The sequence below is a fragment of the Schistocerca gregaria genome, chromosome 2, assembly GCF_023897955.1.
Source record: "Schistocerca gregaria isolate iqSchGreg1 chromosome 2, iqSchGreg1.2, whole genome shotgun sequence".
Lineage (NCBI taxonomy): Eukaryota > Metazoa > Arthropoda > Insecta > Orthoptera > Acrididae > Schistocerca > Schistocerca gregaria.
Genome location: NC_064921.1, coordinates 100336505 through 100349584, shown reverse-complemented (window position 1 = coordinate 100349584; position 13080 = coordinate 100336505). Strand labels below are relative to the sequence as shown.

General features: G+C 39.2%; 1 protein-coding gene across 2 annotated transcripts in view; it reads left to right on the top strand.

Moving 5' to 3' along the window:
* LOC126336423 (cyclin-dependent kinase 5 activator 2) overlaps positions 1–13080 on the top strand; it is a 289950-nt gene that overhangs the window by 30343 nt on the left and 246527 nt on the right. The window lies entirely within an intron of this gene.

Here is a 13080-nt window from a genome sequence, read left to right as displayed (position 1 = left end):
CAGTTTCAGATTATGTAGGGAAATGAATGTACGTAATGATTTCTTTCTCATTTATTTAGGAAATTTTGTGTGGAAACAGAGTACGCTCCCATCCTTTGTACAAAGCCACGTGGTGTCGCAAGCTACAAAGTCTCATCAGTAGTTCCAATGTATAAATTCTATCGCGCAAATCGAGTGCAAAGCAGTATATTCAAACCCGAGTGATTTATTTTGGTCGAAAAATTGAACTGTCAAAATGTTTCTTTGTGTTAAGGGGGTCTTAGTACACGTGGTCTGCCCCATTCTAATAATAGTGAATGTGGTTGAGCACTGGGTAGCCAAATTATGACATCGAACGGTCACACTAATTCTCCGCCTTCCGGCATAGTTAAATTAGTGTTCGTTTCCACTCCCTTTGTAGCTGGGTGTACTGTAGTTCCACGTGGTCGATCGTTCGTTGCCGGAGGGCACGAGTTTCAAGTATCGATAAAACAGACATCGCTCCGCTAAACTCCTTCGACCCCCTGTGTTAATGTAGCTGGCCCTAGGTTGCCCGTTACCCTCCTCTCACATAGTGGATGTTCTATGTAAAGTAATGGTAGAGTTTGATGGTACACATTTGGCCAAACGCAGTTCCGTCTTGCCCGTACAACAATAATGTGCGTGGAGATTAGCATTAACATAGCCGAGCTATAAGGTGTAAAAATGTAATCTCTGTAAACTGGAACACTTACTGTAATCGCTGTAAAGTCGAATGATTATTTTCAAAATAAGTAGGTTATGAACGGTCATCAGTCTTTAACATACCCTAAAAGTCACAAAGCAGTCAAGTTAAAAGAATTCATTTAAAATAAAAGATATACAACGCAGGAACCCACTCATCAGCGTGTGAGCCCTCCAGCCCCTTGCCTAGTAACGTGCAAAATAGGATACGCTCTGTTCTCTAGGTATCGCTCTCAACCTCCCCTCCCCAGTTTTCCGTTGCGCCATTTTCATTCAGGGTTAGTAGCAATGACTACCTCTTTTAATAATTCCGATGTCACGTGTCGCTTATACCCTACTTGTGGACCAGTACAGAAACAGGAAAATCCACAAAAATCACGAGGGCTGCGTGAAGCAAAAATATGAGTGTTGCCAGAGGGCTTTAAGCAAGTTCAGGAAAGGCATAGTTACCTCCACAACAAAAGGTTACCTTTCATCTGGTGTCCCTGTGCCAGGAGTCTTGGCGGGAATCTTTCAACCTCACTCACTCGTTTTTGAGAACAGGACAAAAAATCCGGAGGTATTATTTATCAGCAAGCATTCCTACAAATATCCACATAGGCATAAATACAGATGCTAGTCCGAGTGTCAAAGCCGATAAAAACGCGACAGTAACATTTCTTACGTTTTGTGTTCCAGCCTTTCAGGTGAAGTAATAAATTTGACAGGTGCATACAAGGTAGGAGCTTGACAGACAGTCGTAAGCAGAAGCAACCATGTATAACCTGTCTTCTTCGATACGTCGCTTCAAGCCGGCGAAATACGAATCAAACCAGAAACTCTTCGTCCCACGATCTCTTACAAATCAGGGTTGTTCGTCAGCAACGTATATGCGTATTCGCATACCTGATACACTCCGACGGTACGGTGTCCTCAAAAGTAATCACTGACTGCCTCTATTCTGCCTGGACGGTTGCAGCCGTGCTGGGCCCGTAACGTCCAAGCGGAAATACGAGGAGAGTCAGCACGAACACAGCGAATGCCCACCCTCTGCATGACCACGGGCAGCATCGCTGTCTTCCGCTCCAGTGTACGCTGCAGTTCCAGTGCACGTAAAGATCAAGTTGTTAATGGACGTGGCCGACGATGTGGCGCGGGGGGAGGGCAGAAAGAGATGGTATCGGCAGCGGCAGCGGCGCGTGACTCAGCCACCGGGAGCACTTGTTGGCGGGCGCTCAGGAGCCGCTGCTGCCGCCGCCTGGCGTGACTCACTCCAGGTACTGAGGCGGCTTCCTTCCGGTCTCAGCAACAGACCAGCAGCTGCGCTACCACCACATCAACAGTGCAGCTTGTATAGCTGTGCTGGCGACTCGCTTGCTGCCACAGATGTCTGTTGCTTGTAATAAATCTTGTTGTTGTGGTCTTCAGTCCTGAGACTGGTTTGACGCAGCTCTCCATGCTACTCTATCCTGTGCACACTTCTTCATCTCCCAGTAACTACTGCAATCTACATCCTTCTGAATCTGCTTAGTGTATTCATCTCTTGGTCTCCCTCTACGATTTCTACCCTCCACGTTCCCCTCCAATACTAAATTGGTGATCCCTTGGTGCTATGAAACGTCCCCTTAGAAAAAAAGTACACGACTGTGCTTAAACTGAGACACAATAGTTTTTAGCGCAACGCAATCTGACTTTCAATAATCCCTACAAAAGAATGGCCCTGACTAACATTAACCTATACCTTTCACAAATCACTTACCTCACAAAAAATCTTCGTTACTCGAACTACTGCAATACAGCGAGCACCACTACTGCTAGCTAAATAAAAGATTCAAACTACGGAAGGCACTAACTACTGATAGGCATAGTTAGCGAATGAAAGATTATAATAGAGAACAAACAATATATTTACCTTAATAGTCATAATATATATATATATATATATATATATATATATATATATATATATATATATATATATATATATATCAGTTCATGACATCAATTCTTACAAATTTCAAAACTCCGCCATCTCTCTCCCCACGTACACCACTGCTGGCGGCTCATTTCCAACTGCGCAACGCTACGCGCTGTTAGCATCCAGCTGCCGGTGCCCAACACTACAATGGCAGACAACAATGCAAACCAGCCACAGACTCCGCACAGCACAGCCAGTGATTTTTCATACCGAGCGCGAAGCGGCGTTACCAATAAGAAAACCTAAACAGCCTACTTACAGTGCCTCAGAACATGTCCTACCAACCGATCCCTTCTTCTAGTCATGTTGTGCCACAAACTCCTCTTCTCCCCAATCCTATTCAATACCTCCTCATTAGTTATGTGATCTACCCATCTAATCTTCATTCTGTAGCACCACATTTCGAAAGCTTCTATTCTCTTCCCGTCCACACTATTTATCGTCCATGTTTCACTTCCATACATGGCTACACTCCAAACAAATACTTTCAGAAACGACTCCCTGTCACTTAAATCTGCACTCGATGTTAACAAATTTCTCTTCTTCAGAAACGCTTTCCTTGCCATTGCCAGTCTACATTTTATATCCTCTCTACTTCGACCATCATCAGTTATTTTACTTCCTAAATAGCAAAACTCCTTTACTACTTTAAGTGTCTCATTTCCTAATCTAATTCCCTCAGCATCACCCGATTTAATTTGACTACATTCCATTATCCTCGTTTTGCTTTTGTTAATGTTCATCTTATATCCTCCTTTCAAGACACTGTCCATTCCGTTCAACTGCTCTTCCAAGTCCTTTGCCGTCTCTGACAGAATTACAATGTCATCGGCGAATCTCAAAGTTTTTACTTCCTCTCCATGAATTTTAATACCTACTCCAAATTTTTCTTTTGTTTCCTTTACTGCTTGCTCAATATACAGATTGAATAACATCGGGGAGAGGCTACAACCCTGTCTCACTCCTTTCCCAACCACTGCTTCCCTTTCATGCCCCTCGACTCTTATGACTGCCATCTGGTTTCTGTACAAATTATAAATAGCCTTTCGCTCCGTGTATTTTACCCCTGCCACCTTTAGAATTTGAAAGAGAGTATTCCAGTCAACATTGTCAAAGCTTTCTCTAAGTCTACAAATGCTAGAAACGTAGGTTTGCCTTTTCTTAATCTTTCTTCTAAGATAAGTCGTAAGGTCAGTATTGCCTCACGTGTTCCAACATTTCGACGGAATCCAAACTGATCCTCCCCGAGGTCTGCATCTACCAGTTTTTCCATTCGTCTGTAAAGAATTCGCGTTAGTATTTTGCAGCCGTGGCTTATTAAACTGATAGTTCGGTAATTTTCACATCTGTCAGCACCTGCTTTCTTTGGGATTGGAATTATTATATTCTTCTTGAAGTCTGAGGGTATTTCGCCTGTCTCATACATCTTGCTCACCAGATGGTAGAATTTTGTCAGGACTGGCTCTCCCAAGGCTGTCAGTAGTTCTAATGGAATGTTGTCTACTCCCAGGGCCTTTTTTCGACTCAGGTCTTTCAGTGCTCTGTATCTCCCGCTTCATCTTCATCTACATCCTCTTCCATTTCCATAATATTGTCCTCAATTACATCGCCCTTGTATAGACACTCTATATACTCCTTCCACCTTGCTGCTTTCCCTTCTTTGCTTAGAACTGGGTTTCCATCTGAGCTCTTGATATTCATACAAGTGGTTCTCTTCTTTCCAAAGGTCCCTTCAATTTTCCTGTACACAGTATCTATCTTACCCCTGATGCGACAAGCCTCTACATCCTTACATTTGTCCTCTAGCCATCCCTGCTTAGCCATTTTGCACTTCCTGTCAATCTCATTTTTGAGACGTTTGTATTCCTTTTTGCCTGCTTCATTTACTACATTTTTATATTTTCTCCTTTCATCAATTAAATTCAATATTTCTTCTGTTACCCAAGGTTTCATAGTAGCCCTCGTCTTTTTACCTACTTGATCCTCTGCTGCCTTCACTACTTCATCCCTAAAAGCTAATCATTCTTCTGCTACTGTATTTCTTTCCCCCATTCATGTCAATTGTTCCCTTCTGCTTATAACACTTGCGTCTGTCTGCTGATATACCATAACCTTAAAGCTTGAAGCAGGTTCTGAAATAAAACTATCTTGTCAAAGCAATTATGGTATAAAGCAACAGAGCAGTGTTACCCTCTGAGAGGAATTCTGTTATGTTGACCTTGTTGTGCCTAACGGAGGTGGCTTATCGGAAATGAAAGTCAGAATTACGTAAATATTTGAACAGTAACAAACAAAATTTTCCCTATCTGCACTGTTCAACGGATAAAGAAAACGGTCGCCAGCCTAACTAGGCAAGAGAGTGATTAACATTCTCGTTCCAGAATATAGTTATTAATAACGTTAATGGATAAACACAACCTATACTTTGTCACACGCGAGTGCAGTGAACTCTTGACACATACATATATTTACTGTACGATTGAAACTAACAGTTAGAGCAGCACAAACTATTTGCAAATTTATAACAGATACCGAAACACAATATTACTTTCAGGGCTTACACAAACTGAATAGTCTTTATAACGTTATTATTACTATTCACTGCAGAATCATTAATTGGATATAGGTTAAGTCTCTCGCAGTTAATTACTTTACTATTTAAAGTGAAAGTTAATTGGGATCCACTAACAGGTTGCTTCTCACTATCATTTGAATAAAGAAATAATGTTTTTCATAATTAGTGGTCTTCCCATTACTTGTTACCTAGCATTAACACAATCGGCAAACTGTGGATCATGTTAAAATAATAATATGCACTTCTAATACACAAGAGAGCCGGCCGCGGTGGTCTCGCGGTTCTAGGCGCGCAGTCCGGAACCGTGCGACTGCTACGGTCGCAGGTTCGAATCCTGCCTCGGGCATGGATGTGTGTGATGTCCTTAGGTTAGTTAGGTTCAAGTAGTTCTAAGTTCTAGGGGACTAATGACCACAGCAGTTGAGTCCCATAGTGCTCAGAGCCATTTGAACCATTACACAAGAGAGACAAACACTTAGCAAACATGAGTATATAACATTGCACACTTCAGTTTTCTACTTTTACTACATTGAAAGCCAAAATTAACATATATGTAAGGTACTGACTCACCTTCTGCGATTTACAACAGGCAGTAATGTGATCATTTACTAAGCAAAACTTTATAAGCCTCAGTCTTACGAACTCTTAATTTGAAGTTGGCAACAATACATTAATAAGCAGTTTTATCAGGAAAACTACTTTCAGCAAGTATTATTAACTTTAATTTTCTTTTTACTATGTTCAAGAAGCATTAATTAGCAAAAACACTGGTCTTTAATGTTATTTCAGTAGGGACACTCGGTAATCACTTTAGTTCAAACGGAGAGGAACCTGAGAGGTGTTATGATAAGGAAAAAATCAAGGTAGGTACACAAATACAGTTATAAGTTACCTTATATTTGACCACACTAACACATCCATTTAGCTGATCCTTCACTGTACATTATTATACTACTCCATTACAGTGATTGCGCAATGTGGTGGCGATGGCATGTTGGTAGGTGGAATTACAGGTAGAATTGCTGGACTCTGTCATTTCTTGGTGGCGATGATAGATACAAATTTCAGAATAGTTCCAGCTGTTTATCCATCCACCCGAGGCATTGGAAAATGGCAGGAAAAAACCTCTCTCGGAACCAGCACAATATGCAACATTTACATGGCAGTGCACAATTTGGTAGCTCGTCCCCGACTGGTGGCTCGCCCCTGACAAACTCTTGTTCCACCTGTTCCACCTTTTCTACCTATGCCAACCACAATTTGCGCGCGCTACACAGTTCCGTTCCCGAGGGGAACCACTACACCTTTTATATACTAAAGAACTAAGAACCCTAAGTGAGGATCAGCAGTTTACATAACAATAATCAAACACATCAAACAAAACAAAACATTTGCACATATTGACATTTGTACCAAAAATTATTCACACAAAATTACAATTATATACAGTAAGTTTTGTTCCCTCCAAATGGGACAAAGAATTTAAATGACAGATATACTACATTGCATAGAATCAAATCAAGACATCAAAGTTTTTACAAAGAAATGAGCATACAATTTTGTGACATCTATTCAATCAAACATATTTACAGAAGCTCAACGATGTAACATTAAATAAAAAAGCAAAATAAATCCATACAGCATAAGAGCTGTGGTGTTACATACTCTCCTTGAAACTCTGTAGAACCTCTGGTTCTTTCAGTTTATCCAGGACCCACCTCTTTAAATTCCCACTTTTCTTGCAGTTTCTTCAGTTTTAATCTACAGTTCATAACCAATAGATTGTGGCCAGAGTCCACATCTGCTCCTGGAAGTGACTTACAATTTAAAACCTGGTTCCTAAATATTTGTCTTATCATTATATAATCTATCTGAAACCTGTCAGTATCTCCAGGCTTCTTCCATGTGTACAACCTTCTTTTATGATTCTTGAACCAAATGTTAGCTATGATTAAGTTGTGCTCTGTGCAAAATTCTACCAGACGGCTTCCTCTTTCATTTCTTACCCCCAATCCATATTCACCTACTACGTTTCCTTATCTCCCTTTTCCTACTACCGAATTCCAGTCACCCATGATTATTAAATTTTCGTCTCCCTTCACTATCTGAATAATTTATTTTATTTCATCATACATTTCTTCAATTTCTTCGTCACCTGCAGAGCTAGTTGGCATATAAACTTGTACTACTGTGGTAGGCGTGGACTTTGTGTCTATCTTGGCCACAATAATGCGTTCACTATGCTGTTTGTAGTAGCTTACCCGCACTCCTATTTTTTTATTCATTATTAAACCAACTCCTGCCTTACGCCTATTTGATTTTGTATTTATGATCCTGTATTCGCCTGACCAAAAGTTATGTTCCTCCTGCCACCGAACTTCACTAATTCCCACTATATCTAACTTTAACCTATCCATTTCCCTTTTTAAATTTTCTAACCTACCTGCCCGATTAAGGGGTCTGACATTCCACTCTCCGATCCGTAGAACGCCAGTTTTCTTTCTCCTGATAACGACGTCCTCCTGAGTAGTCCCCGCCCGGAGATCCGAATGGGGGACTATTTTACCTCCGAAATATTTTACCAAAGAGGACGCCATCATCATTTAACCATACAGTAAATCTGCATGCCCTCGGGCAAAATTACGGCCGTAGTTTCCCCTTGCTTTCACCCGTTCGCAGTACCAGCACAGCAAGGCCGTTTTGGTTAGTGTTACAAGGCCAGATCAGTCAATCATCCAGACTGTTGCCTCTGCAACTACTGAAAAGGCTGCTGCCCCTCTTCAGGAACCACAGGTTGGCTGGCATCTCAACGGATACCCCTCCGTTGTGGTTGCACCTATGGTACGGCTATGTGTATCGCTGAGGCACGCAAGCCTCCCCACCAACGGCAAGGTCCATGGTTCATGGGGGGGGAGGGGGGGGGAGGGGGGGGGAATATATCTTACCTCCTCTAAACTTTCGTACTTCAATTGAAGTGTGCCATTCCGTATAAATTACAGCCTGATTTGAGTTAATTTTCTTCTTCTTGTTCTTCTTCTTCCGCCATGCATTAGGTTTTCCCCCAGCCTGTTGCAGCTACACCTGGTCCCGCCATCGTTTTGGAGGTATTCCAACGCATCTTTTACTGAGTGGCGTATATCGCCAAAAATGTAGTGGTAAACTTGATTTGTCCATTTGTAACAGATGGGATATCCATTTTTGTCGGTATTCGTCAACCTCACTACTTATATTGAAAATATTTCATTCCTTCCTGATACCTGTATTTCTTTTGTAGTCTAGCGTGATCTATCCTGCAATGTACCTGAGGAATTTCATTTCTTTGGCTTGTAATCTTATTTTATCTTTCTTTTTCACTACCCAAAATTCACTTCCATATAGTAATGTTGGTCCTGACATAATTTTATAAAATTTTAGATATGTTTCTGTTCTTACTTTACGTTGAAGGGCTCTTGTGATAGTGCCATTTAAGTAGTTAAATTTCTCAATTTTGTCTTTTTGATCTAGGTCTCCCCAGTACGACAGTATGGTTCCTAGAAATTTGAATGTATATACTTACTCTATTATCTTGTTGTCTATAAATATTTTTGTTCTTACTGGCGGGCCTGGGTGGCCGAACGGTTCTAAGCGCTGCAGTCTGGAACCCCGCTACCGCTGTGGTCGCAGGTTTGAATCCTGCCTCGGGCATGGATGTGTGTGATGTGCTTAGGTTAGTTAGGTTTAAGTAGTTCTAAGTTCTAGGGGACTGAAGTTAAGTCCCACAGTGCTCAGAGCCATTTGAACCATTTATTCATACTGTATTTTTTCCACAGAAAGCCATGGCTTTTGGTTTTTTTATTGATATTGACATACATCTGGCATGTTTGGTATAGTTTGTAGGCAACTCTCTACAGTCCATCTTCATTATTCGAAATTAACACTTGGTCATCTGCGAATAGCAAAGTCATAATGTAATCTTTTGGTTGAAGTTATATGTATAGTTCTTCAGTTTCATTCTCCATTGCCGTATAATGTCGTCTATGTATATATTAAAAAGCAGCGGAGAAAGGCTGCAAACCTTGTCGAACTCCTAAATTAATAACCTTTGTTGCTTCTTTATTGTCCCCAATTATTTGGATTCTTAGCACAGACATTTAGAACTATCTGTACAATGTGTATTGGTATACCTCTTCTTATTAAAATTGCACACAGTAACTGTCTATTTACTTTATCAAAAGCATTTACACAATCGACAAAAAGGATGTGTGTATCTTTATTGAATTCCTTATGTTTTTCTATAATTTGTTGTAGTATAATTATGTTGTCTGTACAGCTTAATTTTTATATTTAAATTATATATTTCACATCTAGAGATAACTTTGCACATATCACCAAAACATGTTTTTCTGATAGTGCAATTTTATTTTCTATGTCAATCCATTTAGCAACTTCGACCTTGAACCATGAAAATTATTAATCACGTTTATAAAAATAAATGGGTCGAAAACCAATTCACAGTGAAATTATTATGCTTTAGTTTTCAAGTAAACTAAATTTCTGTTTTCATTTTTAGTTTTTCTAATTTTATCGTCAATAACTCAATTGACAATTATACAAAGACAAGAAGCTGACAGATTTTATATTGTCAACATTTGCAACCTTCTTTATTAATTATTAGGAGCATATGTGTTGATATAAATAATTATTTCCAGAAAACATAATGTAAATTATATCTGAAAACTAATTTCAATTAAGATAATCATAAGAAAATTCATTTGAACTAGATCGTTTCCTATAAGGACCTGGAAGTTATATACATAATACTTATAGAAATCTTAGAGGCCAAATGCATGGTAATAGTTTCATTTGTTGATGTGATTGGTTAATGTAACTATCAGATTCTTTGTGTTGTGTTGAAATGTTGCATTTACTTAACAAGTGTTGTTGTAAAACGTGTCGTGGAGTTATTAATAAATACTCATGATGAAAAGAAAAAATATTACAGTGACTTTTATTGAAACAAAAAAACTTTGGACCATATAACTGGAAAGTGTACATGGGAACCTTCAACCTAGACAACAATGCAGACATATTTTAACTGCTAAGTAACATTTATCTGCTACTATAATGTTTCTGCCCTTAAGAAATTATACAAACGTTGAAAACTTTTCTGTGCATTTAAATTTTATTAATAAGGGACATGTTACATTATATGCTACATTTACAGCTTGATGCAGTAGGAGAGCTTAATATGACAGGAAATGACTATAATGTTCACTGAAAAAATATTCTCTATATGGAAGCCTTCCATAGATAAACACTTTTGAATGTTTACAATCATTACGAAATGGTTTTTTTCTTGTTTCTTTCTGTTTGTTACTTCATCAGCAATATTAGCCATTTGCTGTCACTTGCTAGGAGAAAGCCTACTCTACGCCTTCTTCCGCATTAACCTGGCGTGAATAAGGTGGGATATGTCATACCCGAGGTGTTTAGAAGCTCTAATTATTGAATGCCATTGTTGCCACACAAATCTTACTGTTACAGTAGCTGAAGGTAAGGGAGAGGGGGGGGGGGGCAAGATGCAGTGTTGAGTTCATTGTTTCACGAGTGTCAGAGAGAGATACACGTGTGCAAAGCTGGCTAGGGTGCGTCACACTCGACCTCATAGTCGGTGTTACATTTTTGACCTGTCAGCAGCAAGTTTATCACAGATATAGTTATTTACGGTATTCTTTTATTTATTTTTAGATTTTATATTTCTCTACATGTCTTAAGAAGAAAATGAACGTCGGCTACAAGAACTACTAGAAAAAGTTTTAGAAAACTGATCAAATGCTAGTTCCTGTGACTCCGAGGGCGAAGAAGAGGTTGACAAAGTTTCTCAAAGAAGTGAAGAAAGTGATTCGGAGCAAGAGGGTGTTTTTTACGATTCGGAAAAGCCAAAATCAGCGTTAGCGGCTCCTAGTCAGTCAGCTGAAGTAAGTGGAATTTTTTTACGTCCAAAAATGGTACAAAATGGATGAAGGATTGTCCTATGCAAAGTGTTGGTATCCGATCAGAGAATATTATTACCAATTCTCCAGGCGTAAAAGGTGCTGCAAAACATGGCAAAACAGAGACTGAATGTTGGAGTCTTTTTTTATAACAAGCATTATGTTGAATGCTATGCTTACAGATACAGATAATCAAATAAGGAATATCAGAGAAAATACCCATAAAATAAAGAGCAGCACCACACGAACGATGCAACTTTGGAGGATTTCAAGGCATTTACGGGACTTTTTTATATAGCAGGCCTAAACAGCTGAAATAGACAAAACTTGAACGACTTTTGGCGTACAGCTGGTACTGGAGTTGCAATCTTTCGGACTATAATGTCACTGCAGGGGTATTACTTGCTCCAAAATTGTTTGACATTCGATGATAAGAACACCGGGGAGGAAAAGTAAAAGACTGACAATATGGCTGCTGCAACAGATATTTTTGATAATTTTGTTGAAAATATTCAACAACACTATATGCCGTCTGAGAATATTACTATTGATGAGATGTTTTATCTTTCTGAGGGAGATGTCCTTTCCGTGTGTACATGCCAAGGAAAGCAGCCAAATACGGGATAAAAATATATGGTCTTGTAGATGCGAAGTCATTCTATATCTTCAAAGTGGAAGTATACTCGGGAAATCGATCATCAGGACCGTACTAGCTTAGTAATAAACCATATGGTATTGTAAACGGTTTAGTGGACCCAATAACGAAAACAAACAGGAATTTTACATTCGATAATTGGTTTACTAATTACCCCCTAAAGATCCATCTCTTGAAATAACATTCATTGACTTCTGTCAGCAAATTCCGTAAAATCCAGACAAGGGTACATGAGATTTTCAAAAAAAAGAAAAGACGTACATAGTTCTCCATTTGGATTCCAGAATATTGGTGTCCTACGTACCTAAGAAAAGCAAAATTGTGCTGGTTATGTCCACTTTGCACCATGATAAAAACATTGACCAGTTGACAGGTGATAAAAGAAAGCCAGAAATTATTACTTATTAAAATGCAAGTGAAGCAGGTGTCCATGTCGCAGATGAACTGAATGCTACTTATGATGTTGCCCGCAACAGCAAACGTCGGCCTATGACAATTTTTTATGGTATACTCAATATGGCTGTTATAAATTCCATAACGGTTTAGAGAGAAAAATAACAAATGTGACAAAACACGCATGAAGCGCCGAGATTTCATTCGTAATTTAGGTTTGAATCTGATAAATGACACTCTTCGCATTAGACAAGAAAACGTACGTCTTCCAAGGGGAATTTAAAAAAAATTACTGGTAGATATGTCAGTTGTGGTGACTGTACTGACAAAAAAGACAGAAAAGAAAACATTGTTGTTCGAAGTGTGAGAAGCCAATACATACGGAGCACGCGATTTTTAGGTGCGGAGAATGTGCTGATTTGTAGGTGTAATGTTGGTGCTGCGCTAATTGTTCTCATAAGACCTTTTATTTTCTTTTTTTATAATTAGAAGATAATATCGTTATGTTAACCAATCAAAGAAACTGCAATTTTGTTCTAATTTTGTTTGAAAAAATCTTAAACTTCTGAAACTTGTACTCTTTCTGAGAAAATAGAAACACTTCATTGTTTCACCCAAAAAGTTTTTATATCTTAAAAGTACTTGGGATATTAATAATGCAGTCTAGATACCGCTCGACCACACCGGCCGGCTAATACTGGCTCCTCCTGACATTCACTCGTGAGTCGAACAAACCTGTCACCTTACCGCGCTTTCTTGCATATGGTTAATATCCTCTTTTATTCCTATCTGGTATGGGTCGCACACATATCAACAATATTCTATG